This window comes from Suricata suricatta, chromosome 7, assembly GCF_006229205.1.
Source record: "Suricata suricatta isolate VVHF042 chromosome 7, meerkat_22Aug2017_6uvM2_HiC, whole genome shotgun sequence".
Taxonomy (NCBI): domain Eukaryota; kingdom Metazoa; phylum Chordata; class Mammalia; order Carnivora; family Herpestidae; genus Suricata; species Suricata suricatta.
Genome location: NC_043706.1, coordinates 67741748 through 67750490, shown reverse-complemented (window position 1 = coordinate 67750490; position 8743 = coordinate 67741748). Strand labels below are relative to the sequence as shown.

Below are 8743 nucleotides of genomic sequence, written 5' to 3'. Positions count from 1 at the left end.
TTGGAGTGTTGACTCTTGTGTGAGTTTGCCTCCCAGCCTTTCTGCCTCCCTGGGAGGTGCTCTCATCACCTGACTTTACCACCCTGCTCAGGGACCACTATCACTCTTAGCCTCAGGTGGCAACTAGGTTGGCTGTGGGGGAGGAAAGGCGCTGCATTTGCTGTTGCCCTCCATCCCTACGGGTTGCCTCACCATGAGTACAGGGGTGGCGGTAAGGTGGCAGCTGTTCTCCCTCTGCAGGCAGATCCTCAGTGAGTTGGGGTGTGGCGATAGGGTGATGTGGCCAGGGCCTCTTGCTAAACCCCCATCCAGGCACCTAGCTTATCTCCACATGGAGATGCAATTCCTTGAGGGCCCCTGGTCCAACATGTGTTAGGGCACGAAGAGGAGACAGACTTTGCTGCCACTGGTCTGCTTGCATATTCATTTTGCACTGAGACCTGAAAATTATGTAGCCAGCCCTGATTAGTAGCTCTTCTCCCTAAGGTCACTGCAAAACTCAGTGGATGCTCCCCAGGGCTTGTTTTCCCTAACTTCTCTGGCATTAGCCACTGTGACAGAGCAAGGACAACTCCGTGCTCTTCAACCCCTTTCTTTCCCCTCCAGATGCTACCACATGCTTCTTGGTATTTCTCTTATCTCTTTTTGTCACTCTGCTTCGTAGGATTCTCTACCTTATCTTCTGTTTATTGTTAGTGCTTTTGGTGGGGGAGGTTAGGAGGGAAATAGGTTTGAGGATTTCTGCCTTTCTCATTCACACATTCCCTTTTCATAGCTTTCACTCCACTGGGTGCTCACTGCCCGGCCTATTCTACACCATCTCCTCAAACCTGAGCTTCAGCTCTGGTTGTACCACTGTGCCTAGAGACCAAATCTTCCTTTAAAGCTCCCACAATTTTTCTCAGCTGGCTGAGAAGTTCATCTTCGCTGATCATAGCTGCTGCTCCTGAAAGTTAGGATTCTTGTTCATATGTTTTATTTCTAGGACTTCCATTTTTGCTTCACAGTAAGGATTATCATGCACATTTTATGGATGAAGAAACAGTCTCAAAGAGCTTAAGAGACTATCCTGAGGTAACACAACTGCTATATTACTCAAATTAATGAGCTATTTTGTTACCTTTTCTAGGTAAAAATAACAATAAGCATTGGTTCTGTGCCAGACACTGTATTCTTATGGCTTTACATATGTTAACTCATTTTACCCACAACCTTATGGGATAGATACTGCTATGTAGAGCTGTGAAGCTGAGGCACAGTAGCGTGTAGTAACTGAGATCACACAGGCAGTAGGCGGAAGAGACAGGATTCTAACCAACTAGCCAGTCCCCAGACTTGAGACTGGAGACTGTAGCCACCACACATACTAGCTATTTCTGCTCTGTTCTATCACTGTCCAACTCTGAGGAATTTGGAAAGTGGCTTCTCCATATCTCACATTTTCTACATTATAAACAGTGGTCATAGTATACTCTTACAGCATTTTCACTGGGAAATATCTGGGAGAATGCCAAATGCATGAGATTTCTCTAGATGATACATGCCATCTGATAATCTTAAACATAATTTTAAAATTTGCTTAGCTTTTTGTAGTTCATTTCCCCTTCCTGGATAGAGAACTTGAGCATCATATATGCCCAAGTTATTCTTTTAAAGTTTGAATTAGTCACAGTTGTGTGGGAATAATAAAATATGCAACCGGCTGAGGTAAGTAACTATGGAGGCAATGTTAAAAAATGTATAATTTTTCATTTATAAAATATTCACTGAGTGTCTGCTGTGTACGAGGTATATTACTAAGGTTTGAGGAGGTCACAGTGAACAAGACATACTTTCCACACAGGCTTCATTCTGACAGGGAAGACAGGAAAACTCTGAGGCCATAACTCCACAGAGCACATGGAGAGTAGGAGCTATGAAATCCCCAGACAGGAGGAAACAAACCTGTCTGCAGAGGCCATGATAACTGAACAGTCTCAGACAAAGTCTTCAGCCATAGACTTGACTTTAAGTCCTAGCTACCTACTGTTTAACCCCTCAATGCCTCACTTTCCTCATCTACAAATGAGGTTTTGCCACATTGCAGTGTAAAAAGGTTTATATGAGTTGAGCTATTTATGTGTACAACATAAAAAGCAGTTACTAAATGTTAACCAATGTTACTACTATAAATGCCATTATTACAGCTGAGGCTGAGCTCAAGAAAAGGTGAAAGTACCTTTTATTAAGGAGTATATTACCCTAAACTTCTCTCACTCACCCAAAGGGATTCAATCAAGTAAGAACTCACAGGCTAAAGGAGCAGCAGAGCCTACCAAGTCGTACTTGGTCTCTTGAAGCAGAGTACAGAGGAGAAAAGATCGTTTCATAACTGGAACAAGTTCTTTGCCTGCTTCAGAAATAGTCCCTTGGATGTGCCCAAATTACTCTTCAGGTGAGTGGCTGCTCTTTTGGGGGAGCTGGCTGCCTGTATAATTGCTGGGCTGAGCACTTTGGTTCTTTGGTGTTAAATGTTATTGGAGGACAACCTTGGGAAGTTAGTTTCCTGGAGATGCTGCTTATACTTGTATTTTTCATCACACTCACATGGGACAGCCACTTCCAACAACAGACATGTATTTTATGTGTTTTAGAATGTTGGGAGCTATCTGAACTCACCAGTAGAGTATAAATTCCTAGTGAGGGTACGGCAAGTTTGCACGGTCTCTTGCCCCCAGACAGCTCCCAAAATCTACCCTCTTGAAACTTTCATTTCTGCTCGGGCACCAAACCTCGGAGTGCTTTGCTGATTAATATCAGGAGCAGCCTGTCCCGCTGCCCTGTCCCTGAGGCATGATTGCACCTGGTCAGGGAAAAGATGAGTAAACTAGATACACTCTAATGCAACTAAGGCAAGCAACATAGAATTTTCCCCTAAGCAATTAACTCAGTAACTGACTACCTTCTGGGCCTGGATGCCTTTGTAAAAGTCACTACTGCAATAAAATGTATCAATCATCTTTGGGACTGTGAGAGTGCAGGCATTATGTCTCCTGAGAATCCTGTTTTTCTGGGAAACTTCTCTTAGAGTTATAAACAGCCTAATGACCCTTACTTATAAAAAACTGACCTTTACTAAACAATGCTGTTTGCCTCTTGGTTAAAGGTCACCTCCTTAAGGCTAGACCTGAGGTTTTGTAAAAAATACCTGCCCTTCTCATATGACAACATGTGTGCCTATAGCTAAGTTTTTTCTGAAAATCATTACTACTAGAATTGTAACTTCTACAGAACCCATGTCCTGGAAAATTGTAAAAATTATCTATGAGAAATCATTTACTGCTCTTTCTGGTCCTTGTACCTTTCACCATAAATAAAGCTGGAGAATCACACAGAGCAGAGATGCCTGCCAGAAGGGCAGAGATGGCTTCCTGGTGATCAGAAAGAAACTCAAGGTTCTCTCACTCTCTCTCACTGACACCATCCATCCTTCAGGGAAACGCTGGACCTGCTGGAGCAGGCCTCTGGCATTAGAACACAGAGCTTTTTTCTTTTCAGTATAACTGATGTAATAGCTCAAACTTATAGTCATCATCTTACTTCCCCTCCCTCTTTAATCCTCACTTCTAACCCGATATACGTTAATCTTAAATCCATCTACTATCTATCTATCTATCTATCTATCTATCTATCTATCATCTATCTATCTATCTATCTATCTATCATCTATCTATCTTTATCTGTCTATCTCTTATCTGTAAGGGAAAAAACAAATTAAAACTAAGTTTAATTCCCTTTGTTGAAAGTAAGGGAAGAGGTTAACCATCGCCCCCCTTCCCTTGGAGTATTTTCTTTAGAAAACTTATAAACTCTTTCTGTCTCTTTGAAATGCCTATGAATCTTTCTAAAAGAAAACAGTCTCTTCCCAGCTTTATGACCTAGGGATGTCTTTCTCAGAGACTTGGAAGCCATGTCTTTGAAATATCATCACAAAAGCTCACGCCCCTATCTCCCAGTCTCTGTGAGAGAGTAGGAGTCTAACATGGCAGGGCCTCACTGCAAGGTTTAAAGCCATCTCCTTCCTAATGAAATGAGAAATTTATTTTTCCTTTGGGTAAATACAATTAAGAAATATATAAGGCCACCCCAGTTACCAGATGAATGTAGGATGAACTCTGCGTGACAAATGGTGCTGTCAAGGCTTCTTACTCGAGGGCTAGTCATTGCTAATCCTGAGAACATGTACGGAAATGGTTGTGCCTGCTCAGCTTTATAAAAGTGTGGGATTTTGTTCCATCCTCGAAGTCTCTTAGCAGGTTGCCGGTGATGTGCATCAGAGTCTTCATGCTTGTTCCATAACAAAAGTGTTCTTCTTTTCTGTCTTTGTGGAGAGATTTTCTGGGTTGGGAGAAAAGTTTGTTTTTAATTACATTTCTCTGTATATTTACCTATCTCTCTCTGCCTATACAATTTCTCTACTTATAATCTTGCTTTCTCCACATAGTTAGCAATGTGGACTTTTAAAAATGGAGCTCAGGTTATGTCGTTATTCTTCTTAAAATCCTTCAATGGACCCCATTGTGATTCAAATGAAATCCAAAATCCTATGAGCCCCAAGTGATCTGGCCCTTTTCCAACTACCCCACTGCAGCTCCTGTCTTTCTCCTGCATGCACATTACATTCCAGCCATGCTTGTCTTTTATTTCAATTCCCTAAATGTATTAAGCTCTTTCCCATCCAGGGCTTTTTCATATGCCATTCACTTAGCCTGTAATACTCTTTCCCTCACTCTCTATGGTTTATTTCTTGGCTAGTCCTAACCTAAAGGCCCCTTCTCCAGAGAGGCCATTCTTAACCCAATCTGAGTATGTTAGTCTTATTTCTTATGAGATTTTTTTTTTATCATCAGGGGGCTTATCACCATTATAACAATATATTTATTTGGTATTTGTTTGTCACACAAAGACAAGGACCGTGCCTCCCCAACCCTGTCATTGTAAAGCCAGTGCCACCAAGGCATCTGTTGCATGGCATAGTTCCATAGCTATTAAATATGTGGATCTCCACTGAAATTCATTTCAAAGAGAACTATCTTAGTGTTTTCCCTTTCTTCTATTTGTGTTTTCTCCTGTTGGAGGGCTGGACTGACAATGAAGAGATGCATTTGGAACACTAAACTTGCTAGGGAGTATAACAATTTCAGTGCTTAAAAGCCTATGAATCCCAGTTGAATGCTTTTTTTCTTTTTCCTGGCACTCTGTTAGTTAAATTATAGATCTGAAGGGCGAGGTATGCAGCACTGCCACACTTGGTGACATGCAGGGGAGACTGGAGCTTCACAGGAGTGAGGAGAGCTCTCCTCCATCTGTTCTCACACTGATATGCTTTTCAACTTACATAAAAGTCAGCCCTGTATCAAACAGAAAAAAGGGTCAGGAGGTGGGGCAGGGACCCCCACCACTTCAGTGGCATCTGGTGGCAGCGGGTTTTGCTGTGGGTATGGTTGGAGAAAGTGCAAGCCACAACAAGCCACTGAGGACAATATGGGTCACAGATTTACATTTTCCTGCAGAAGGTCAAGAGTGATTTCAGCAAAACAGACTCAGTTTGGGATGCATGTAATCTTGCAAACAAGATTGCTAGGAGGTAAATAGGTTTGCAGCTCTTGGCAAGTATTTTCTACTTTGTTTTATTTCTTTATTTTTCGCTCTATGCCTTCAAATCATTGCTTGCCAGGTTTTTTTTAAATACTCTTAACAAACACATCAATGAGCCTTAAAGTATTATTGATAACAGTGGAAGGTCTTGCTGCACATTTTAGTAATGAGTTACAGAATGCATTAAATAGTATGATTTAAATAGAGACACCATTTACCACCCCTCTGTCCCCCCAAGGACTGGGTAAGAAAGATGTTGGGAGCAAATAAGTTTGTCTTCATGCACAGATCAAAAGATTGGTCTCCATTGTGACTCGGTATTTAGTTTTGATTAATTAGAAGACCAGAACTTTGGCTGTGATTCAAGGCAGTCTTTGATTCCTCCAGATCAGTGGTGGAGCATCAGAGGTTCCGTAGTCTGTGGTTTGGACCACTGCCACTCTGCTTTTGTGGAAGCAGCCAGGTCTACTGCCCTTTGTTCCAGAGCCCTCAGCCTTCAGGTCAATAATGCAAGGTGAGCCAAGTGTTTCTGGAATTTCTCACTCACCTTTTCTGTCTCTAAAAATGCAGCTGCAGCAGTTGTGGTCATTGACCACAGAGTGAAAAGTATCAGGTGCAATCAGCAGCTGCCTGTCTTCCTGCTCAGCTTCTCTCTACAGACAGAAGAGATTCATGTCAAGTTCACTTGTTGTTAAGAACAGAAAAGTCAGTGATTTCCCAAAAGGTTCTTCTGAAAACTGAATCTCATCTAAAGTCTGAATCCTGGGGCTTGAGTCCCTGCCTGCAGGTCAGAGGAACCAAGATTTAAACAACCGAGTCTCTTAATAAACTGTTACTACCAATCTTTCGTTTGACTTCTTTCTGCCTAAGATTAAAAATACTTGCTTATTTTATTTTATTTATTTTATTTTGTTTATTTTTATTTATTTATTTATTTATTTACCCTCTGCTGCTTTTAAAACCCCTTTACACTATTTTTAAATCGTAATTGTTAGGATTTCTGAATTTGTGCTGCATCAGAATTATCCAGGGACTTTTGGGATACTTCCTGGCCTAGCCCCATCTACCAAGTCAGATTCATGGGACTGGAACTTCAAAATTTTCATTTTTAACAAGCTCTCATAAATATATTTTTAAAATATATTTAAATATATTTAAATATGAGAGGGAGACACAACAGAATCTGAAACAGGTTCCAGGCTCAGAGCTGTCAGCACAGGGCCTGCCATAGGGCTCAAACTCACCAATGGTGAGATCATGACCTGAGCTGAAGTTGGAGGGTTACCTAGATGCCCCACTCACAAATGTTTCTATACTCATGAATAAACGTTTAAAGTTTCCTGAGGCACATGGCACATAGTAGATGCCCCCACAGCAGTAACTTAATATGTTAACCCATTGACATGAAAATTCATCAGGAATAAGATTAAAATGCCTGTTGCCTTATTCATGCAGCATGCAGAGAATTTTTACTTGAGAGTATGCTGTCTCTAAGCAAGACTGTCAGCTCATTGTCCTGAAAGGAATGATTTTATAATAAGGGCAAGCACAGCTTGTCATTGTCACAGCTTTGTTGATTGTTTTGTAGATACTGAAGATATACATAAGTTCATAGCTAATGTTACCACAGCAATGATATAATGTAATGTGGGACTGAAATTATTTGGTGGCAGAATTTATTTTAAGGTTTTATATATTACTCCTGTCTTTATAGTTTTTATAGAATCATTAAGGATTTGAGTCACTTAAATTGTTCAGTTATAATTTACTACTGTCAAAAGAGGAAAGTATAAGTTGTAGAAGCTTTTCACACTTGAATTTGGGGATCATAAAATGTCTTGGACATATTTATCATTGTAAGTCTGCTTTAACAGCATCTCCTTAATCACCTTGCATAGGAAGTATCAGCATATTTGAATGAAGTGAAAATAAGACCTGATTTTTTCCGCTTGGTGTAGGTTAGAAACACTGTGATGCTTATATTGGTAGAAGGCAGAATATTGTGACCTTGTGCATAGCAATCTTGGGGTTCCTGAAGTTTTAAGACATAAAAAAGTTTAAACCATTTTTGAGGAGAAGTTCCATCATTTGACATTTGCCATAACTGCTGAAATCTACAAACTGGCTGTTTATGGGGATGGGTTTGTTAACTGACTCAGGTTTGCTGATCAGTGCTCCATTCCTAGAGAAACTGCTCACCTTGTGAACCACTCTTATTGAATCCTGGAAGAGAAGTCCAAAAAGATCATAAGCAGTTTGTGAGTCAGTCCATGTAGCCAGGCTAAGAGACTTCTTACCGTGGAAGGCAGTTCTTGCAGAGGCTCTAGGCCCAGTACTTGCCTGGTACACTGTTGCTTTGTGTGGTTAGTCCCAGCCGCACAGAACTGGAGAGGGCTTCTAGAGGGCTTTCAGTCCATTCACTTATCCTCTACTTGTCCACTGGGCAGAACCAACTGCATTCTTTCCTTGTCATGTTCATATCCTTATACATTGTCTTACATAAGACAGACTTCATGCAGAGGTGTTTAAGGTAAGATAGCACATCCTATGGATGGATGCATATTGTATGGGTTAAAGAGAAATGACATGGTACAAGAAACTGACAAGAGCAGAACTTTGTTTTATTGGGGGATCAGGACTGTTCTTTTTGCTTTGTCAGTGTCAAACTAATGTGTATCTGGAAATGAGTGGAAAAAGAGAAGAAAAGAGAGAGAGGGGAAAAAACCATACAGTTTCTTGCTGTATGTTCCCAAGTAGAATGAATAAAAGAGACCCTTATACGTGAGAAAGACTTAGCACTTTTGGGGAGGAAATAGCAATTTATTAAAACTTTGTTTCCTGGATTAGTTCTCTACCCCCACCCCATAGTGGTTTAATCATTGGATTTAGTCTGTTTGAGGATTGATAAGTAGTAGATGAAAGCAGAAAGCATTTCTTTTGGAAAAAGGGGAGAATTTATGGAAGAACCACAAGTTTTGTATTTAAAGAGAAAAAAAATAATAGGGAATGGCTGTATTTTTGTTTTAATCCTAAGTGCTGAGCTGTATTGTAGAAACTTAATATATAGATATTTCTAACTCATTGCTTTACTTTAAATCCTGCTGTA

At 40.6% G+C, this 8743-nt stretch overlaps 1 long non-coding RNA gene across 1 annotated transcript in view; it reads left to right on the top strand.

Annotated features, from left to right (window-relative positions):
- Positions 1-2286: 2286 nt before the first annotated feature.
- Positions 2287-8743, top strand: part of LOC115295478 — a 14616-nt gene continuing 8159 nt past the window's right edge. The window contains exon 1 of the long non-coding RNA XR_003910421.1: positions 2287-2434. This is a non-coding gene — a long non-coding RNA (uncharacterized LOC115295478). The remainder of the gene's footprint in view (positions 2435-8743) is intronic.